Source organism: Ranitomeya imitator, chromosome 3, assembly GCF_032444005.1.
Source record: "Ranitomeya imitator isolate aRanImi1 chromosome 3, aRanImi1.pri, whole genome shotgun sequence".
In the NCBI taxonomy this organism is placed as follows: Eukaryota; Metazoa; Chordata; class Amphibia; order Anura; family Dendrobatidae; genus Ranitomeya; species Ranitomeya imitator.
This window is the reverse complement of record NC_091284.1, coordinates 345,351,679-345,374,318: the sequence shown is the minus strand read 5'-3', so window position 1 is coordinate 345,374,318 and position 22,640 is coordinate 345,351,679. Positions and strand designations below refer to the sequence as shown.

General features: G+C 44.6%; 1 long non-coding RNA gene across 1 annotated transcript; it reads left to right on the top strand.

Annotated features, from left to right (window-relative positions):
- The first annotated feature begins 7,741 nt into the window (after nt 1–7,741).
- On the top strand, nt 7,742–12,186 carry LOC138672086 (uncharacterized). The gene is made up of 2 exons (XR_011319569.1): nt 7,742–7,795; nt 11,403–12,186. It is a non-coding gene; the product is annotated as an uncharacterized lncRNA (long non-coding RNA).
- Nucleotides 12,187–22,640: the final 10,454 nt, after the last annotated feature.

Sequence of the window (22,640 nt, the reverse complement as noted above, 5' to 3'; positions counted from 1 at the left end):
TACCTCCTCATAGGGATTGCGATTGTGCTATTAATTTGATTCCTGATAGTAAGTTTTCTAAGGGCCGACTGTTCAATTTATCTGTGCCAGAACATGCCGCTATGCGGAGTTATATAAAGGAATCCTTGGAGAAAGGTCATATTCGCCCGTCGTCATCACCGTTAGGAGCAGGGTTCTTTTTTGTGGCCAAGAAGGATGGTTCTTTGAGACCTTGTATTGATTACCGCCTTCTTAATAAAATCACAGTCAAATTTCAGTACCCCTTGCCGCTGCTGTCTGATTTGTTTGCTCGGATTAAGGGGGCTAGTTGGTTCACCAAGATAGATCTTCGTGGTGCGTATAATCTTGTGCGTATTAAACAGGGCGATGAATGGAAAACAGCATTTAATACGCCCGAGGGCCATTTTGAGTACCTGGTTATGCCATTCGGGCTTTCCAATGCTCCATCAGTATTTCAGTCCTTTATGCATGACATCTTCCGAGAGTACCTGGATAAATTCCTGATTGTATACTTGGATGATATTTTGGTCTTCTCGGATGATTGGGTGTCTGACGTGAAGCAGGTTAGAATGGTGTTCCAGGTCCTGCGTGCAAATTCTTTGTTTGTGAAGGGGTCAAAGTGTCTCTTTGGTGTTCAGAAGGTTTCATTTTTGGGTTTCATTTTTTCCCCTTCTACTATCGAGATGGACCCTGTTAAAGTCCAGGACATTTATGATTGGACTCAGCCGACATCTCTGAAGAGTCTGCAAAAGTTCCTGGGCGTTGCTAATTTTTATCGTCGCTTCATCAATAATTTTTCTAGTATTGCTAAACCGTTGACTGATTTAACCAAGAAGGGTGCTGATGTGGTCAATTGGTCTTCTGCTGCTGTGGAAGCTTTTCAGGAGTTGAAGCGTCGTTTTTCTTCTGCCCCTGTGTTGTGTCAACCAGATGTTTCGCTCCCGTTTCAGGTCGAGGTTGATGCTTCTGAGATTGGAGCAGGGGCTGTTTTGTCGCAAAGAAGTTCTGATGGCTCGGTGATGAAACCATGTACCTTCTTTTCCAGGAAGTTTTCGCCTGCTGAGCGTAATTATGGTGTTGGCAATCGAGAGTTGCTGGCCATGAAGTGGGCATTCGAGGAGTGGCGTCATTGGCTTGAAGGAGCTAAGCATCGCGTGGTGGTCTTGACTGATCAAAAGAATTTGACTTATCTCAAGTCTGCCAAACGGTTGAATCCTAGACAGGCTTGTTGGTCGCTGTTTTTCTCCCGTTTTGACTTTGTGGTTTCGTACCTTCCGGGCTCTAAGAATGTGAAGGCGAATGCCCTGTCTAGGAGTTTTGTGCCCGACTCTCTGGGTTTGCCTGAGCCGGCGGGTATTCTCAAAGAGGGGGTGATTTTGTCTGCCATCTCCCCTGATTTGCGGCGGGTGCTGCAAAAATTTCAGACTCATAGACCTGACCGTTGCCCAGCGGAGAAACTGTTTGTCCCTGATAAATGGACGAGTAGAGTTATCTCTGAGGTTCATTGTTCAGTGTTGGCTGGTCATCCTGGAATCTTTGGTACCAGAGATTTGGTGGCTACATCCTTTTGGTGGCCGTCTCTGTCGCGGGATGTGCGTTCGTTTGTGCAGTCCTGTGGGACTTGTGCTTGGGCTAAGCCCTGCTGTTCTCGTGCCAGTGGGTTGCTTTTGCCCTTGCCGGTCCCGAAGAGGCCCTGGACGCATAGCTCTATGGATTTTATTTCGGATCTCCCTGTCTCTCAAAAGATGTTGGTCATTTGGGTGGTTTGTGATCGCTTCTCTAAGATGGTCCATTTGGTACCCTTGTCTAAATTGCCTTCCTCCTCTGATTTGGTGCCATTGTTTTTCCAGCATGTGGTTCGTTTACATGGCATTCCGGAGAACATCGTTCCGGACAGAGGTTCCCAGTTTGTTTCGAGGTTTTGGCGAGCCTTTTGTGCTAGGATGGGCATTGATTTGTCTTTTTCCTCGGCTTTCCATCCTCAGACAAATGGCCAAACTGAACGAACCAATCAGACTTTGGAAACATATCTGAGATGCTTTGTTTCTGCTGATCAGGATGATTGGGTGTCCTTTTTGCCTTTGGCTGAGTTCGCCCTTAATAATCGGGCCAGCTCGGCTACTTTGGTTTCGCCGTTTTTCTGCAATTCTGGTTTCCATCCTCGTTTCTCTTCAGGGCAGGTTGAGTCTTCGGACTGCCCTGGTGTGAATACTGTGGTGGATAGGTTGCAGCAGATTTGGACTCATGTGGTGGACAATTTGACATTGTCCCAGGAGAAGACTCAACGTTTCGCTAACCGCAGGTGCTGTGTGGGTCCCCGACTTCGTGTTGGGGATTTGGTTTGGTTGTCGTCTCGTTATATTCCTATGAAAGTTTCCTCTCCTAAGTTTAAGCCTCGTTTCATTGGTCCGTATAGGATTTCTGAGGTTCTTAATCCTGTGTCGTTTCGTTTGACCCTTCCAGCTTCTTTTTCCATCCATAATGTATTCCATAGGTCATTGTTGCGGAGATACGTGGCACCTGTGGTTCCATCCGTTGATCCTCCTGCCCCGGTTTTGGTTGAGGGGGAGTTGGAGTATGTGGTGGAGAAGATTTTGGATTCTCGTATTTCGAGATGGAAACTCCAGTACCTGGTTAAGTGGAAGGGTTATGGTCAGGAAGATAATTCCTGGGTCTTTGCCTCTGATGTTCATGCTGCCGATCTGGTTCGTGCCTTTCATTTGGCTCATCCTGGTCGGCCTGGGGGCTCTGGTGAGGGTTCGGTGACCCCTCCTCAAGGGGGGGGTACTGTTGTGAATTCTGTTGTCGAGCTCCCTCCTGTGGTCATGAGTGGTTCTTCGGCTGGTTCTGTCCATGGGCTTCCTCTGGTGGATGTGAGTGGGGCTGCGGCTTCTGAGTTTCTTCCACAGGTGACGAGGTTAAGTCGTTGGGTGCTGCTCTATTTAACTCCAACTAGTTCTTTGCTCCTTGCCTTCAGTCAATGTTCCAGTATTGGTCTTGCTCTCTCCTGGATCGTTCTTGTGACGTGTCTTCCCTGCATAAGCTAAGTTCTGCTTGTGTTTCTTTTGTTTGCTATTTTTTCTGTCCAGCTTGCTATTTTGATTTGTCTTGCTTGCTCGAAGCTCTGGGACGCAGAGGGAGCACCTTTGTACCGTTAGTCGGTGCGGAGGGTCTTTTTGCGCCCTCTGCGTGGTTCTTTGTCGGGTTTTGTGCTGACCGCAAAGCTATCTTTCCTATCCTCGGTCTATTCAGTAAGTCGGGCCTCACTTTGCTAAATCTATTTCATCTCTGTGTTTGTATTTTCATCTTTACTCACAGTCATTATATGTGGGGGGCTGCCTTTTCCTTTGGGGAATTTCTCTGAGGCAATGTAGGCTTATTTTTCTATCTACAGGGCTAGCTAGTTCCTTAGGCTGTGTCGAGGCGCCTAGGTCTGGTCAGGAGCGCTCCTCGGCTATTTCTAGTGTGGTGTGATAGGATTAGGGATTGCGGTCAGCAGAGTTCCCACGTCTCAGAGCTCGTCCTATGTTATTAGCAACTATCAGGTCATTTTGTGTGCTCTTAACCACCAGGTCCATTGTTGTTCTAACCACCAGGTCATAACAGATATGGGGTAATAAAGGGTTAATGTCACCTTGCTATTGTAAGGTGACTTTAAGCCAGGTTAATAATGGAGAGATGTCAATAAGACACCTATCCACTATTAATCCAATAGTAATAAAGGGTTAAAAAAACACACACACATTATGAATAAAATATTTTAATGAAATAAATACACATGGGGTTTTAACCTCTTTATTTTACGCTCAATCGAACTGACGACCTTTGTCATCTGAAAAAATGGGAAAATAAAAAAGCAACAATATCCCATACCTGTCTGCCGTACAGTCATGTCCCACAATATAAATCCATCTGAAGGGGTCAAATAATTTTACAACCAGCAGCCTGCTAATGCAGCTGCCCCTGGCTGTAAAAAGTGGGGAATGAATAGAATGCAGGGGAACGTAGCTTCGTAGACTTGCGGTGATGCACCCCCGGGTGGCATAAACTCATATGAACTCTAGCGTGGAAATTTTTCTGAATATTTTCCAATGCTAGAGTTCATATGAGGACTCAGAGTAAACCATATAACAGGACTTACCTCTGATTCATGCTGCCCATGGTTCAGGCAGCTTGAATTAGATACGTACCCATTATGTTATTATGGATGGGACTAGCAGGTACCCAGAGGTGGATTAAGGGAAGTGCTTATACCAACATAAGAAGGCAGTTGCTGGTTAAATACTTGACAGTGACACCTTGCACAGTCTGTGGTATTCAGATCCTTGAAAAATCACATGAAGCCCACCTATTCTTTTAAACTTGTTATGCAGTGATGAGAAGTAGATTGCTCTGTTCTAGTGACTGGTGCGAGTGCCAGCAGTGCCACCCACCAATATCAATCATTTATCATGTGGATGGGTAATAAATGTACTTTGTGGAAAAACCATAAATAAGGTGCTTATTTTTTTTGCTTCATTCAGTTTTAGTTTCTGGTAATTTCTTCTTATCAAATCTGCAATTGTAACCTTTTCAAAGACAACAATCTTCAGAAAAAAACTGAAAAGCAGCATGCTGACATTTAAACAGATTGTTGTGATACCTTTTAATTAGAATTTCATATTAACTATTAGGCCGGCGTCACACTCAGCGTATAAAAATACGGTCCGTAATTTACGGCCGTAATACGCAGAAAAGTCCCCAAAATAGTGGTCCGTAGCTCCTCCGTAGGCAGGGTGTGTCAGAGTATTTTGCGCATGGCATCCTCCGAATGTAATCCGTATGGCATCCGTACTGTGAGATTTTCTCACAGGCTTGCAAAACCGACATACGGACATACAATGTATCCATGTTCTCAAAGAATCATAAAAACATATATACTGTGTATATATATATATATATATATATATTTATATACCGTATATACTCGAGTATAAGCCGACCCGAGTATAAGCCGACCCCCCTAATTTTGCCACAAAAAACTGGGAAAACTTATTGACTCGAGTATAAGCCTAGGGTGGAAATGCAGCATTTACCGGTGAATTTAAAAAATAAAAATAGATCATTATTTCCCCATAGCTGTGCCATATAGTGCTCTGCACCGTTCATATTTCCCCATAGGTGTGAACCATATAGTGCTCTGCACCGTTCATTGTGCCCCCTAGCTGTGCCATATACGGTGCTCTGCACCGTTCACTGTGCCCCATAGCTGTGCCATATACGGTGCTCTGCACCGTTCACTGTGCCCCATAGCTGTGCTGTGCCATATACGGTGCTCTGCACCGTTCACTGTGCCCCATAGCTGTGCTGTGCCATATACGGTGCTCTGCACCGTTCACTGTGCCCCATAGCTGTGCTGTGCCATATACGGTGCTCTGCACCGTTCACTGTGCCCCATAGATGTTCCACATAAATTTGTGCCGCCGCTGCCGCAATAAAGAAAAAAAAACACATACTCACCTCCCTTGATTGCAGCTCCCGGCGTCTCGTTCCGGCGCCTCCATCTTCCCGGCGTCTCTGCTCTGACTGATCAGGCAGAGGGCGCCGCGCACACTATATGCGTCATCGCGCCCTCTGCCTGAACAGTCAGAGAGCAGAGACGCCGGGAAGATGGAGGCGCCGGCCGGGAAGATGGATCGGCGCCCGGCGGCTGGAACGAGGACAGGTGAATATAACATACTCACCTAGTCCTGGCGATCCTCGCGCTGTCCCCTCCTGTCTTCGGTGCCGCAGCTTCTTTCTCTATCAGCGGTCACCGGCACCGCTGATTAGAGAAATGAATAAGCGGCTCCGCCCCTATGGGAGGTGGAGCCGCTTATTCATTTCTGTAATGAGCGGTCCCACGTGACCGCTGAAGAGAGGAAGAAACTGCAGCGCCGAAGCCCGTGGGACGGCAGGGACAGCGCGAGGATCGCTGGGACTAGGTAAGTATGCCTCAGCGCCCTCACCCCCTCACCCGCCGACCCCACCGCTACCGTGACTCGAGTATAAGCCGAGGGGGGCACTTTTAGCCCAAAAATTTGGGCTGAAAATCTCGGCTTATACTCGAGTATATACGGTATATATATATATATATATATACTGTATATGTCAGTGAGACACATATATATATATATATATATATATATATATATATATATATTAATATTTCATCCAGCGTGAGATAGCTTTAAAGCTGGTAATTCAGTTGCCGGCTTTTGCGATCTCCTTCCTAAACCCGACATGATATGAGACCTGGTTTACATACAGTAAACCATCTCATATCACCATTTTTTAAACCCCAGCGAATGAATGGAAAGTAGGTCAATGACCTGTAGTTACCTTCATTCGCGGTGAGGCGCCCTCTGCTGGTTGTCTTCATATGACCTCAAGCGTGGGAACTTTTCAGAATATTTTCCCAGCCTTGAGGCCGGGGGGGGGGGGGGGGAGGGGGGAGGGGGTAACCAATAAACATGGACCCTATCCAGGCTATTAATATCTGCCCTCAGTCACTGGCTTTACTACTCTGGCGAAGAAAATTGCGCGGGAGCCCACGCCAATTTTTTCCGCCATTTAACCCTTTAATTTAATAGCTACTGCGCCCAAATTTTGCACATTCACACTACTAACATTAGTATTGTGGAATATGCAAAACAAAGTGGGGATATGAGATGGTAACAATGTCTCAAATCATGTCGGGTTTAGGAAGGAGATCACAAAAGTCGGTAATTGAATTACCGGCTTTAAAGCTATCTCACGCTGGATGAAATATTAATATATATATATGTGTCTCACTGACATATATAAATATATATACAGTATATATGATGTTACGATTATTTGAGCCCATGGATCCATTGTATGTCCGTATGTCGGTTTTGCAAGCCTGCGAGAAAATCTCGCAGTACGGATGCCATACGGATTACATACGGAGGATGCCATGCGCAAAATACGCTGACACACCCTGCCTATGGAGGAGATACGGACCACTATTTTGGGGACTTTTCTGCGTATTACGGCCATAAATTACGGACCGTATTTTTATACGCTGAGTGTGACGCCGGCCTTAGTAGTTTACTTTCCTTTAGTTGCATACTGTAATTTCACCAGTAGATGGTAGCATTACTCCGTAGATATATTTCCGTTCACGTCTGCCTAAACACTTTATAGTAACTTTATAGCAAGTTTTTGCTACATTCAATATCATCATGAAAAAATATTTAAAAAAAGGGGTTCTAGTACTATTCCTCATGTATTTCATCATTTAATAATTTAATAATTTTACCATTAATTACACTCAGGCTTGTGGGCAAAAAGGTTTATTATTGCGTAACGTATCGATAAAGTAATAATATAGTAATAATTTCTCCTTCATTGTATCTGTGTAGTTAATTAGATTTTCCAGGAGATGTAATTATTTGTAAAAGGGCTCACACAAGTTAAAGTAGTAATACTGGTCCCAGCAGCTTCCACTCCAATACTTACTTGGCCCCTGCTGGTTTTTACCTCCCGGTCCAAAATAAAATAACTTAAAGCTAGAGTTTTTTTAAAAACTTTTACTGAATATTGATATCAACTTTTGAAACATAAACATGATCCTTTTTAAAGTTCCTATTTCAGGAGAACTTCCCCTGGTATAACCAGCCCGTCTGCATTCTCGAAATGGGTGCTTTACTTGTTCAGCCACATGGACAAGAAGCTCACAGACATGCGCAGATGCACATTTCCAGACGCCGGTTTTGGCAGTCTATGTATATGTCAGATAAAATCATTATGGGTGAGTCCAACTTCTTTTTAATGCCACATGTGTTTAATTTAATCTAATTAATGCATTTTGCACTTTGTGCTACGGTGACTGTTACCATATATTTATAGCTTTTTACGCTTTTCTACATAATACATATATTATGAATTGTATCACTCTCACATGTTATTGTATTGGACACTTTTGTTTTGACTGTACTTACACTAATGAGCTTGTAATTACAATATGATGTAATGCTGTTATATATACTTCCTGTTTATATACATTCACTGTTTGCGAAAGGTAGTTCACAACCGAAACGTTGCCACACCAGATAGGCAATATTTTTTGTATATTTGTTGCTTTCTGTTATCCCTGTCTGTCTTATAATATGTTAATACACTAGCATTTCTGTCCCAGGCCTCCATGGGGAGGGAGAGGTGACAGCTTAGGGAATAAAAGGAGAACAGTAAAGCTGGTGGCCCAAACCTCCTCACCATTAGCGGTAACTTTTGGAAGCAGGGATAGTTAGCGCCCCAGTCCTAGGGTCAATTCAGGGCCCCTTTCCCTAATCACATACTGTCACTGGGTGACATTCCACTATCACTTCTTCCAAACAGGACTCCTCTCTGCAGAAAATAGCACAGCTATGTAGATCAAATTCCCCAATTTTTCCCTCTCTCCATTCTGCCTCACACATCTCTCCATCTTGCCTCTATGTCTCTCCATTCTGCCTCCATGTCTCTTCACTCTGCCCCATGTCTCTTCATTCCGCCCCATATCTCTCTACTCTACCCCCATGTCTCTCCATTCTGCCTTCATGTCTCTCCATGCTGTCTCCATGTTTCTTTATTCTTCCCCATGTCTCTTCATTCTGCCCCATGTCTCTCCATTCTGCCTCCATGTCTCTTCATTCTGCCCCCATGTCTCTCCATTCTGCCTCCATGTTTCTTTATTCTGCCCCCATGTCTCTCCATTCTGCCTCCATGTCTCTCCATTCTGCCTCCATGTCTCTCCATGCTGCCTCCATGTCTCTTCATTCTGCCCCATGTCTCTCCATTCTGCCTCCATGTCTCTCCATTCTACCTCCATGTCTCTTCATTCTGCCTCCATGTCTCTCCATGCTGCCTCCATGTTTCTTTATTCTGCTCCATGTCTCTTCATTCTGCCCCATGTCTCTCCATTCTACCTCCATGTCTCTCCATTCTACCTCCATGTCTCTTCATTCTGCCCCATGTCTCTCCATTCTGTCTCCATGTCTCTTCATTCTGCCCCATGTCTCTCTATTCTACCCCCATGTCTCTCCATTCTGCCTCCATGTCTCTCCATTCTACCTCCATGTCTCTCCATTCTACCTCCATGTCTCTCCATTCTGCCTCCATGTCTCTCCATTCTACCTCCATGTCTCTCCATTCTACCTCCATGTCTCTCCATTCTGCCTCCATGTCTCTCCATTCTACCTCCATGTCTCTCCATTCTACCCCCATGTCTCTCCATTCTGCCTCCATGTCTCTCCATTCTACCTCCATGTCTCTCCATTCTGCCTCCATGTCTCTCCATTCTACCTCCATGTCTCTCCATTCTGCCTCCATGTCTCTCCATTCTACCTCCATGTCTCTCCATTCTGCCTCCATGTCTCTCCATTCTACCTCCATGTCTCTCCATTCTGCCTCCATGTCTCTCCATTCTACGCCCATGTCTTTCCATTCTGCCACCATGTCTTTCCATTCTGCCACCATGTCTTTCCATTCTGCCACCATGTCTCTCCATTCTGCCTCCATGTCTCACCATTCTGCCTCCATGTCTCTCCATTCTGCCTCCATGTCTCTCCATTCTGCCTCCATGTCTCACCATTCTGCCTCCATGTCTCTCCATTCTGCCTCCATGTCTCTCCATTCTGCCTCCATGTCTCTCCATTCTACCCCCATGTCTCTCCATTCTGCCACCATGTCTCTCCATTCTGCCTCCATGTCTCTCCATTCTGCCTCATGTCTCTATATTCTGCCCCATGTCTCTCCATTCTGCCTCCATGTCTCTCCATTCTGCCTCCATGTTTCTTTATTCTGCCTCCATGTCTCTTTATTCTACCCCCATGTCTTTCCATTCTGCTACCATGTCTCTCCATTCTGCCACCATGTCTCTCCATTCTGCCTCCATGTCTCTCCATTCTGCCTCATGTCTCTATATTCTGCCCCATGTCTCTCCATTCTGCCACCATGTCTCTCCATTCTGCCACCATGTCTCTCCATTCTGCCACCATGTCTCTCCATTCTGCCCCATGTCTTTCCATTCTGCCTCATGTCTCTATATTCTGCCCCATGTCTCTCCATTCTGCCTCCATGTCTTTCCATTCTGCCTCCATGTCTCTCCATTCTGCCTCCATGTCTCTCCATTCTGCCTCCATGTCTCTCCATGCTGCCTCCATGTCTCTTCATTCTGCCTCACACATCTCTCCATTCTGCCTCACACGTCTCTCCATTCTGCCTCACACGTCTCTCCATTCTGCCTCCATGTCTCTCCATTCTGCCTCCATGTCTCTCCATTCTGCCTCCATGTCTCTCCATTCTACCCCCATGTCTTTCCATTCTGCCACCATGTCTCTCCATTCTGCCTCACACGCCTCTCCATTCTGCCTCCGTGTCTCACCATTCTGCCCCATGTCTCTTCATTCTGCCCCCATGTATTTTCATACTGCGGCATTACAAAACAAAAAAGTTAAAAGTAAAAAAGTTTCTCCTTACTTGGCCATGGTCCAGCGGCTTCCTCTCCCCAATTCATCTGTGGCGCGGACACACCGGCACATGGCAATGATGTCATACGCCGGCAACGTGCCTGCTGACATCAGCTGCTGGATTGTGATTGGCTGGCAGCTGTTAACTATTGAACTCACATTCAGTTAAAATCTATATTGCTGTGCAGGAAGCCTTCTCACACGGCAATATAGATTTTAACTGAACGTGCATCCGAGGACGAACATTACTGAAATCGACAGAATCCAGCCCCTGAGGCCCAGTGTGCCGAGGGGGCCTCCTCTCTTCTGCTTTCCGGACCCCATATACCAGTAAGGGTAGTAATGCCCTGATGGGGGCCCTGATTTCCAATGTGATATTGGTCACTATATTGTGGGATTAGTAGAAATTGAAAATAATCTTTGATTTTATGATTGCATGGAGGAATCAGCTGAAAAGTGGCTTCAATGCTGGAAACAAGGGGTTCCACATTTCATTAATATTTTGGCTTTAACAGCAATTAGAGCCAAAACACTTGCAGTACAGCAAGGAATATAGCGTGCTCTGTATCATAGCAAAGATGCAAACTGAATATATGTTTTATGAATAAACTCTGTTCCGCTAATCAATCAAGCTGTATATCACACACGTGTATGATTATGTGGGCACAAGACAAATACAAATTGACATTGCAAATATTAGATGGATACAAATTGTTTGAGAATATATGTCACTATAAAAAGTCTACCTTACTAGAGTATATTAGACTATAAGGGTATGTGCACACGTTTAATATTTGGTGCAGAAAGATTTGCACCATTTCTGCATCTCTTGGCAGGAAAAACGCAGCGTAAAATACGTTCATTTTTGCCCCGTTTTGACTCATTTTTTTACATGCATTTTTATTGCAGGTTTTTCCCCACTCATCGGGTGGAATCTGTAGCAAGAACACTTAAAGAATTGGCATTGTGTAAATTTAAATCTGCACCAAACCTGCAAGTCACAAATAAGCAACGTTTGCAGGATAGTTCAAAATTCTCATCCATTTTGCTGGCATCAGGAAACCCTTCAGAATTTGCGACAAATCTACACAGAAAAAAACACAACAAAAACGAGATAAAAATGCAACGTGTGCACACTATCTTAAAGTATAAGATCATGACTTTTTTTTCTGACCCTTTGGCATATGAGAATCAAGTAAGAAGATCCAAAAGACTTCCCTACTAAGAAGTTTGCGGCAATTTTCACTGCCTCTGGGTGGGGGATTAACTCTTTTAATATCTTGAATACTCAGGCCTGACACGCTGCGCTGATACATACTCAGATAATATGCTAACACCACTTATATACTACAACTGTTGGAGCTGCTGGCATGGGATAAATGGAGTCTAAATTTTTGGATTCTGACTTTCTAAAGTAGCAAGTCACATGAAGCGATGGCCGGGGGACCACCACGGTGCAGGAAGACTACTGTACACAAGATGAGGTGCAAACAATAAAGGGTACATTTATTGGAAGGCAAGGAATGAAGTGAATGAGGAAGATGCAAACAGGGGTATGCAATGGCAAAAGATAATTTCTAAGAGTTATATTCTTTAGCTTGTCCGTAAAATAGCACGGTGCTCCAACTGTTACAGACTCAATATATGTCACACAAGTAAATGCAAACAATAAACAAATAATGATGCTACTCTACGTATAACCTCCCTGACCTTTACTAAGCAGGCCACACGGCTCCCGTGTACTGACTATTGAAGCCTATACTAGGCCCTAACATGTGCACAACACAGGAACAAACGCACAGTGATGTTAGGAACTCAGATCCAGTCCCGGGGGCCCCCAACAGTCTAGTACGGTGGTGCGCATAGCTTTTTGCCAGCTCCATGAAACATGGTCTTCTCCTTGCTTCTGGTTCCTGGAGGTTCTCCTGGAAACTGTAAATCCCTTTCTCTGTATCTTCATGGCTTCTCAAACTCACACAGGACAGCCACTCTTGCTGCACCTGGAAAAGTTTGTCAAATCTCACAAATCCACTCTATTACAGGCTGTGGGTCCTCTCTTGCAGAAAACAGCACAAAGTTCTCTCTGCAGCAGCCTCAGCTCACACACGCTGTCCAGGCTCCACCCCCACCCTCTGCACAGTCCAGTTCATTCACACAGTCTCTTGCAGGGGAGAAGCACAACCTTCCATCACACCAGACAAGGGGGTGCAGTCTCTTAAAGTGACAGCATGTCCCTTACTGTCCTGTTATAACCTGGTGGTTAGGACAATAATGGACCTGGTGGTTAAGAGCACACGGAATGACCTGATAGTTACTAATAATACAGAACAAGCTCTGAGACGTGGGAACTCTGCTGACCGCAATCCCTAATCCTATCACACACACTACAAATAGCCGTGAATTGCTCCTAACGCTCCCTATGCAACTCGTCACAGCCTAAGGAACTAGCTAGCCCTAAAGATAGAAAAATAAAGCCTACCTAGCCTCAGAGAAATTCCCCAAAGGAAAAGGCAGCCCCCCACATATAATGACTGCGAGTAAGATGAAAAATACAAACACAGAGATGAAATAGATTTAGCAAAGTGAGGCCCGACTTACTGAACAGACAGAGGATAGGAAAGATAACTTTGCGGTCAGCACAAAAACTACAAAAAGACCACGCAGAGGGTGCAAAAAGACCCTCCGCACCGACTCACGGTGCGGAGGCGCTCCCTCTGCGTCCCAGAGCTTCCAGCAAGCAAGACAAAAATCAATATAGCAAGCTGGACAGAAAAATAGCAAACAAGAGAAAAACAAGCAGGAACTTAGCTTCTGCTGGGAAGACAGGTCACAAGAACGATCCAGGAGCGAACTAGACCAATACTGGAACATTGACAGGTGGCATGGAGCAATGATCTAAGTGGAGTTAAATAGAGCAGCCAGCTAACGAATTAACCTCGTCACCTGTGGAAGGAAACTCAGAAGCCGCAGCCCCACTCACAACCACCAGAGGAAGCCCATGGACAGAACCAGCCGAAGTACCATTCATGACCACAGGAGGGAACTTGACAACAGAATTCACAACACTGTCCATAACAGCACCACCCTCTTACACACACAAAAGAACTATTTTATCCAAATATGAAAGCAGTCTGCAGGTTATGATTGAACAGATTATAAAGGTTTATTCAGTAATTTCACAACAACAAAAAATGTTAATTATGACCCTGAGGAAGTCCTACACTACTCTAGTGAAGAATCAACCTTTGTGAAATCAGTAAAAAAAAAAAGTCACTGATATTTTTTCACATTTGTTAATTAGTTCAAGAAGCAAATATTCATAATAGCATTATTAATTATTTTTCTATCAATACTGTTTAATTTTCTACATAAGAAGATCTTGTGTCCGATGACCTGTCCCCTTGACAGTCTCCTGGCTCAGACTCCACATGATTATCTGCCGACTTAATTAGCAAAATATAATAATAGAACCCATGTCATTATTGCTATGCTCATTGTGGATAGCTAGTGATATATTAATTAAAGATTGCTGACTTGGCCTCAGGGCCGCTATAAGACATGAATGGGTCTGGTACAAAGACCAAATTAGTGGGTTCCCAGACAACATTTGTGAAATTCAAGATAACTCGCAGTGATATTCTGAAGGTATTATGTCATGGTCTATGGCTTTTTTTGCATATTTTTTTGTATTATTTTAATGAAATATGCTCTTTTATTTGTTAAACCAGCTCTCCCACAAAACATTTTATTGCCTCAACTTGTATATGTTGTGTAGTGTAAGTGCTGTAATATACTCCCCGATTGACATATTTCCCAGGTTCCAGTACCGCTGCTGTCCTCTTCTGCCTTGTGTGGCTGAAATTAAAGGTTCGCTCACACTAGCATATAATTTCGACGAGTGCTAGCAGATGTTTTAATGGATAACACTTTGACTAGTATTATACTATGGAACTGTGCAGTTCAATGATTTTAGACGTTACACTGATTTGGCATGAGAAAACAATCACACATGCAAGTGCACATGCAAGTCTATGGGTGCATGTAAAACATGGGACTGCACTTGGATGTCATCCGAGTGCAGTCCGCTGTAAGCACACAGAGAAAATGAAAAAGATGAATAAATTAAGTTCTTCTCCATACCTGGGCTACAATTCTCTCATGCGAAAGAATTGGATCACAGCAAGATGACACTCGGATAAGACTCTGACAGATCACACTGGGGTTTATCTGTGAAATGGAAGCTGATTTTACAATGTAAACCTATGGAGCATTGTTCTGACGCTGCATATAATTTCATTGTAAAAGCGACTTCCGGTTGTCACATAAACCTCATAGTGATCAGGCAAGTAGGAATTTCAGTCACATGACCCAGAATAGAATAGTAGTAGCACTAACAACTGGAGAAGATAGAGATTGGTGGGTATATTGCTGCATTTACACTATACAATATATGCTTTTACACAGGTTTAGGCAATAAAAAGTTTAGTGGGAGGGCTCCTTTAAAGAACTCCCATGAACTCGATTTTCTCTAAATGTGGGTATATGTGTATGTAATGTAGTGAGTATGTGTTAGGCCAAGTGTACATCTTGAGTATTTGGTCAATATTTTACATCAGTATTTTTAAGCCGAAATCATGAGTGTAACAATCAAAAGTCTAAGGGGATGTGTCCACAGGTCGGTTTACATTCGGATTAGCTGCCGATTGAATGCTGCATAGAGCCGCAGAGTTCAACTCGCAGCGGCCAGATGTTACAGCATAGTGGAGGGGATTTTATGAAATCCCGTCTCCACTATGCGTGTGAACACGCATCCGGCGGCCCTGAGTTTCCGGACATGCGGCGCGTCTTTTTAGACCGCAGCATATGTTTACCTTGCGGTGACGCTCCGTCTCCGCAAGGTAAATAACAGGGTCCTATGTATGGGGTGCGGCGATTCCCGATGTGTTTACTGAACACAACCAGAATCACCGCACGTACAGAAGGGGGCGGCGCTTTGGACGAAGCGGGGTTTCCGCTCCATCCAAAGCGCTGACAATACGGCCCGTGGAGACGTACCCTAATAGAAACACGTGCACCACTTTTGTGCATCACTTTTTCAGTGTAAAAGAAGGGAGATATGATTAAATTTAGGCACATTTTATTTGGTTTGGATTATGGATCAGAAAAGAATACTTCTAAAGTGGTAGAATAAGCATGAAGTAATGGCTCTGATTAACTTCAGCATCAATTTCTCGGAGCCCACCATGAAAGCAGGTTATGTATATCTTGAATAAGGCACGACTTGTAGTGTGTGGCATATTCCTAAAGCTCTTTTAAAAAACACATAGGGGATGTATCTGGGCTGTGTAAAGAATCCATGTGGAATATTGTGTAAATGGGGAACAAAGGAGGGGGGCAGCACATTTTCTTTATGCTGCTCGTGCCACAGTGCTCTATGGTGTTATTGTATGTCGCATAGCTCACTCCATAACTTTATACCACTATTCAAAACTGGACAAGTGTACAGATAACCTTTTGCTAAAATTTAAAATTACCAGAATTTTTCTCATCTTTTGAGTATTAACTTTATTGCTTTTTATTGTTTTTTTCAACATATCCCTTGTTAGAATGATTTTAAGCCTTTGATGTATAGATTTATGTACAATTTCTCATTACTGTGACCCTTACATTACTGAAAATGAATGCTATGCTCAGTAATTCTTGTTTTTACGTCTACAGCTGTGCGTGTCGCCCCTCAGTATGGACAGCAGAGAGCCGCTGAGCATCACGTAAAAATGATGGGAGCAGGCACTGTAGACGTGCAGCGCTGGAAGGGCTGCAAACTGTTTCTTAGGTGTTGATCTGGGGTGTTGTTGTGAATTCTGTGGCAGAGCTCCCTCCTGTGGTCACAAGTGGTACTTCGGCTGATTCTGTCTATGAGCTTCCGTTGGTGGATGAGTGGTACTGCGGCTTCTGAGTTTCCTTCCTCAGGTGATGTGGTGAAGTCGTTAGGTGCTGCTCTATTTAACTCCACCTAGTGCTTTGCTCCTGGCCTCCAGTCAATGTTCTAGTGTTGGTCTTGCTTCCTTCTGGATCGTTCATGTGGCCTGTCTGCTCTTCATAAGCTAAGTTTTGCTTGTGTTATTTTTGTTTGCTATTTTTTCTGTCAAGCTTGCTTTATTGGTTTTTCTTGCTTGCTGGAAGCTCTGGGACGCAGAGGGAGCACCTCCGTACCATTAGTCGGTGCGGAGGGTCTTTTTGCCCCTCTGCGTGGTTGTTTGTAGGGTTTTGTGTTGACCGCAAAGTAATCTTTCCTATCTTCGGTCTGTTCAGTAAGTTGGGCCTCACTTTGCTAAATCTATTTCATCTCTGCGTTTGTATTTTCATCTCTACTCACAGTCATTATATGTGGGGGGCTGCCTTTTCCTTTGGGGTATTTCTCTGAGGCAAGGTAGGCTTTTTTTTCTATCTTAGGCCTAGCTAGTTTCTCAGGCTGTGCCGAGTTGCATAGGGAGCGTTAGGCGCAATCCACGACTGCCTCTAGTGTGGTTGGATAGGATTAGGGATTGCGGTCAGCAGAGTTCCCACGTCTCAGAGCTCGTCCTATGTCTTTTGGTTGTTGTCAGGTCACTTTGTGTGCTCTGAACTTCAAGGTCCATTGTGGTTCTGAATTACCTAATCATAACAGTACTGGAGGCCCAAAGTACTAATGCTTCTCAATAGAGGGAAAAAAGCAGTTCTGAGACCATTTTTTTTTCTTTGCACTGTGTTTTGCCTTTTTTTTCCCCTAGACATTTGGGTGGTTCAGGACACAGGTGTAGTGATGGACATTAACCCCTTCATGACCCAGCCTATTTTGACCTTAAAGACCTTGCCGTTTTTTGCAATTCTGACCAGTGTCACTTTATGAGGTAATAACTCAGGAACGCTTCAACGGATCCTAGCGGTTCTGAGATTTTTTTTCGTGACATATTGGGCTTCATTTTAGTGGTAAATTTAGGTCAATAAATTCTGCGTTTATTTGTGATAAAAACGGAAATTTGTCGAAAATTTTGAAAATTTCGCAATTTTCACATTTTGAATTTTTATTCTGTGAAACCAGACAGATATGTGACACAAAATAGTTAATAAATAACATTTCCCACATGTTTACTTTACATCAGCACAATTTTGGAAACAAAATTTTTTTTTGTTAGGAAGTTATAAGGGTTAAAATTTGACCAGCGATTTGTCATTTTTACAACGAAATTTACAAAACCTTTTTTTTTAGGGACCACCTCACATTTGAAGTCAGTTTGAGAGGTCTATATGGCTGAAAATACCCAAAAGTGACACCATTCTAAAAACTGCACCCCTCAAGGTACTCAAAACCACATAAAAGAAGTTTATTAACCCTTCAGGTGCTTCACAGCAGCAGAAGCAACATGGAAGGAAAAAATGAACATTTAACTTTTTAGTCACAAAAATGATCTTTTAGCAACAATTTTTTTTATTTTCCTAATGGTAAAAGGAGAAACTGAACCACGAAAGTTGTTATCCAATTTGTCCTGAGTACGCTGATACCTCATATGTGGGGGTAAACCACTGTTTGGGCGCACGGCAGGGCTTGGAAGGGAAGGAGCGACATTTGACTTTTTGAATCAAAAATTGGCTCCACTCTTTAGCGGACACCATGTCATGTTTGGAGAGCCCCCGTGTGCCTAAAAATTGGAGCACCCCCACAACTGACCCCATTTTGGAAACTAGACGCCCCAAGGAACTTATCTAGATGCATAGTGAGCACTTTGAACCCCCAGGTGCTTCACAAATTGATCCGTAAAAATGAAAAAGTACTTTTTTTTCACAAAAAAATTCTTTTAGCCTCAATTTTTTCATTTTCACATGGGCAACAGGATAAAATGGATCCTAAAATGTGTTGGGCAATTTCTCCTGAGTACACCAATACTTCACATGTGGGGGTATACCACTGTTTGGGCACATGGTAAGGCTCGGAAGGGAAGGAGCGCCATTTGACTGAAAAATTATTTCCATCGTTAGCGGACACCATGTCGCGTTTGGATAGCTCCTGTGTGCCTAAACATTAGCGCTCCCCCACAAGTGACCCCATTTTGGAAACTAGACCCCCCAAGGAACTTATTTAGATGCCTAGTGAGCACTTTAAACCCTCAGGTGCTTCACAAATTGATCTGTAAAAATTAAAAAGTACTTTTTTTCACAAAAAAATTCTTTTCGCCTCAATTTTTTCATTTTCACATGGGCAGTAGGATAAAATGGATCATAAAATTTGTTGTACAATTTCTCCCGAGTACGCCGATACCTCATATGTGGGGGTAAACCACTGTTTGGGCACTCGGCAGGGCTCGGAAGGGAAGGCGCGCCATTTGACTTTTTGAATGGAAAATTAGCTCCAATTGTTAGCGGACACCATGTCGCGTTTGGAGAGCCCCTGTGTGCCTAAACATTGGAGCTCCCCCACAAGTGACCCCATTTTGGAAACTAGACCCCCCAAGGAACTTATCTAGATGCATATTGAGCACTTTAAACCCCCAGGTGCTTCACAGAAGTTTATAACGCAGAGCCATGAAAATAAAAAATAATTTTTCTTTCCTCAAAAATGATATTTTAGCCTGGAATTTCCTATTTTGCCAAGGATAGTAGGAGAAATTGGACCCCAAAAGTTGTTTTTCAGTTTCTCCTGAGTACGCTGATACCCCATATGTGGGGGTAAACCATTGTTTGGGCACATGCCGGGGATCGGAAGTGAAGTAGTGACGTTTTGAAATGCAGACTTTGATGGAATGCTCTGTGGGCGTCACATTGCGTTTGCAGAGCCCATGATGTGGCTTAACAGTAGAAACCCCCCACAAGTGACCCTATTTTGGAAACTAGACCCTGAAAGGAACTTATCTAGATGTGTGGTGAGCACTTTGAACCCCCAAGTGCTTCATAGAAGTTTATAATGCAGAGCCGTGAAAATAATAAATACGTTTTCTTTCCTCAAAAATAATTATTTAGCCCAGAATTTTTTAATTTTCCCAAGGGTAACAGGAGAAATTTGACCCCAATATTTGTTGTCCAGTTTCTCCTGAGTACGGTGATACCCCATATGTGGGGGTAAACTACTGTTTGGGCACATGCCGGGGCTCGGAATTGAAGTAGTGACGTTTTGAAATGCAGACTTTGATGGAATGCTCTGCGGGCGTCACGTTGCGTTTGCAGAGCCCCTGATGTGCCTAAACAGTAGAAACCCCCCACAAGTGACCCCATTTTGGAAACTAGACCCCGAAAGGAACTTATCTAGATGTGTGGTGAGCACTTTGAACCCCCTAGTGCTTTATAGAAGTTTATAATGCAGAGCCGTGAAAATAATAAATACGTTTTCTTTCCTCAAAAATAATTATTTAGCCCAGAATTTTTTATTTTCCCAAGGGTTACAGGAGAAATTGGACCCCAAAAGTTGTCCAGTTTCTCCTGAGTACGCTGATACCCCATGTGTGGGGGTAAACCACTGTTTGGGCACACGTCAGGGCTTGGAAGTGAGGGAGCACCATTTGACTTTTTGAATACGAGATTGGCTGGAATCAATGGTGGTGCCATGTTGCGTTTGGAGACCCCTGATGTGCCTAAACAGTGGTAACCCCTCAATTCTAACTCCAACACTAACCCCAACACACCCCTAACCCTAATCCCAACTGTAGCCATAACCCTAATCACAACCCTAACCACAACCCTAATTCCAACCCTAACCCTAAGGCTATGTGCCCACATTGCGGATTCGTGTGAGATTTTTCAGCATCATTTTTGAAAAATCCGCGGGTAAAAGGCACTACGTTTTACCTGCGGATTTTCCGCGGATTTCCAGTGTTTTTTGTGCGGATTTCACCTGCGGATTCCTATTGAGGAACAGGTGTAAAACGCTGCGGAATGCGCACAAAGAATTGACATGCTGCGGAAAATACAACGCAGCGTTTCCGCGCGGTATTTTCCGCACCATGGGCACAGCGGATTTGGTTTTTCATATGTTTACATGGTACTGTAAACCTGATGGAACACTGCTGCGAATCCGCAGCCAAATCCGCACCGTGTGCACATAGCCTAATTCTAAATGTATGTGCACACGCTGCGGAAAACGCTGCGGATCCGCAGCAGTTTTCCATGAGTTTACAGTTCAATGTAAACCTACGGGAAAGAAAAATCGCTGTACACATGCTGCGGAAAAACTGCACGGAAACGCAGCGGTTTACATTCCGCAGCATGTCACTTCTTTCTGCGGATTCCGCAGCGGTTTTACAACTGCTCCAATAGAAAATCGCAATTGTAAAACCGCAGTGAAATGCGCAGAAAAAAATGCGGTAAATCCGCCATAAATCCGCAGCGGTTTAGCACTGCTGATTTATCAAATCCGCAGCGGAAAAATCCGCAGAGGACCAGAATACGTGTGCACATACCGAAACCCTAACCCTAGCTCTAGCCCTAACCCTAGCCCTAACCCTAGCCCTAACCCTAGCCCTAACCCTACCCCTAACCCTAACCCTAGCCCTACCCCTAACCCTACCCCTAACCCTACCCCTAACCCTACCCCTAACCCTAACCCTATTCTAACATTAGTGGAAAAAAAAAATTCTTTATTTTTTTATTGTCCCTACCTATGGGGGTGACAAAGGAGGGGGGGTCATTTATTATTTTTTTTATTTTGATCACTAAGATATAATCTATCTCAGTGATCAAAATGCACTTTGGAACGAATCTGCCGGCCGGCAGATTCGGCGGGCGCACTGCGCATGCGCCCGCCATTTTGGAAGATGGCGGCGCCCAGGGAGAAGACGGACGGAGCCCGGCAGGATCGGTAATTATGATGGGGTGGGGGGGAGCACGGGGGGGGGGATCGGAGCATGGGGGGAGAATCGGAGCGCGGCAGGCGTGGAACGGAGCACGGGGGGCATGGAACGGAGCACGGGGGGGCTGAAATGGAGCACGGGGGGGTGGAACGGAGCACGGGGGGGGGGTGGATCGGAGTGCAGGGGGGGTGATTGGAGCACGGGGGGTGATTGGAGCACGGGGGGAGCGGACAAGAGCACGGGGGGAGAGGAGCACTGGACGGAGGGGAGCCGGAGCAGTGTACCGGCCAGATCGGGGGGCTGGGGGGGCGATCGGTGGGGTGGGGGCACATTAGTATTTCCAGCCATGGCCGATGATATTGCAGCATCGGCCATGGCTGGATTGTAATATTTCACCCGTTATAATAGGTGAAATATTACAAATCGCTCTGATTGGCAGTTTCACTTTCAACAGCCAATCAGAGCGATTGTAGCCACGAGGGGGTGAAGCCACCCCCCCCTGGGCTAAACTACCACTCCCCCTGTCCCTGCAGATCGGGTGAAATGGGAGTTAACACTTTCACCGGATCTGCAGGGACGCGATCTTTCCATGACGCCACATAGGCGTCATGGGTCGCATTGGCACCGACTTTCATGACGCCTATGTGGCGTCATGGGTCGGGAAGGGGTTAAAGGTCTGTCTTCATGTGTGGATCATCTCACTGCAAGAGTACAAAATATTCAAGACTTTGTGGTTCAGAATTCTATGTTAGAACCAAGAATTCCTATTCCTGATTTGTTTTCTGGAGATAGAGCTAAATTTCTGAGTTTCAAAAATAATTGTAAACTGTTTCTGGCTTTGAAACCTCGCTCCTCTGGTGACCCAGTTCAACAAGTTAGGATCATTATTTCTTTATTACGTGGCGACCCTCAAGACTGGGCATTTTCCCTTGCCCCAGGAGATCCTGCATTATATAATATTGATGCGTTTTTCCTGGCGCTCGGATTGCTGTACGATGAACCTAATTCGGTGGATCAGGCAGAGAAAAATTTGCTGGCTCTGTGTCAGGGTCAGGATGAGATAGAGATTTATTGTCAGAAGTTTAGAAAGTGGTCCGTGCTCACTCAATGGAATGAAGGTGCGCTGGCAGCTATTTTCAGAAAGGGTCTCTCTGAAGCCCTTAAGGATGTCATGGTGGGATTTCCCATGCCTGCTGGTCTGAATGAGTCTATGTCTTTGGCCATTCAGATCGGTCGACGCCTGCGTGAGCGTAAATCTGTGCACCATTTGGTGGTATTATCCGAGCATAAACCTGAGCCTATGCAGTGCGATAGGACTTTGACCAGAGTT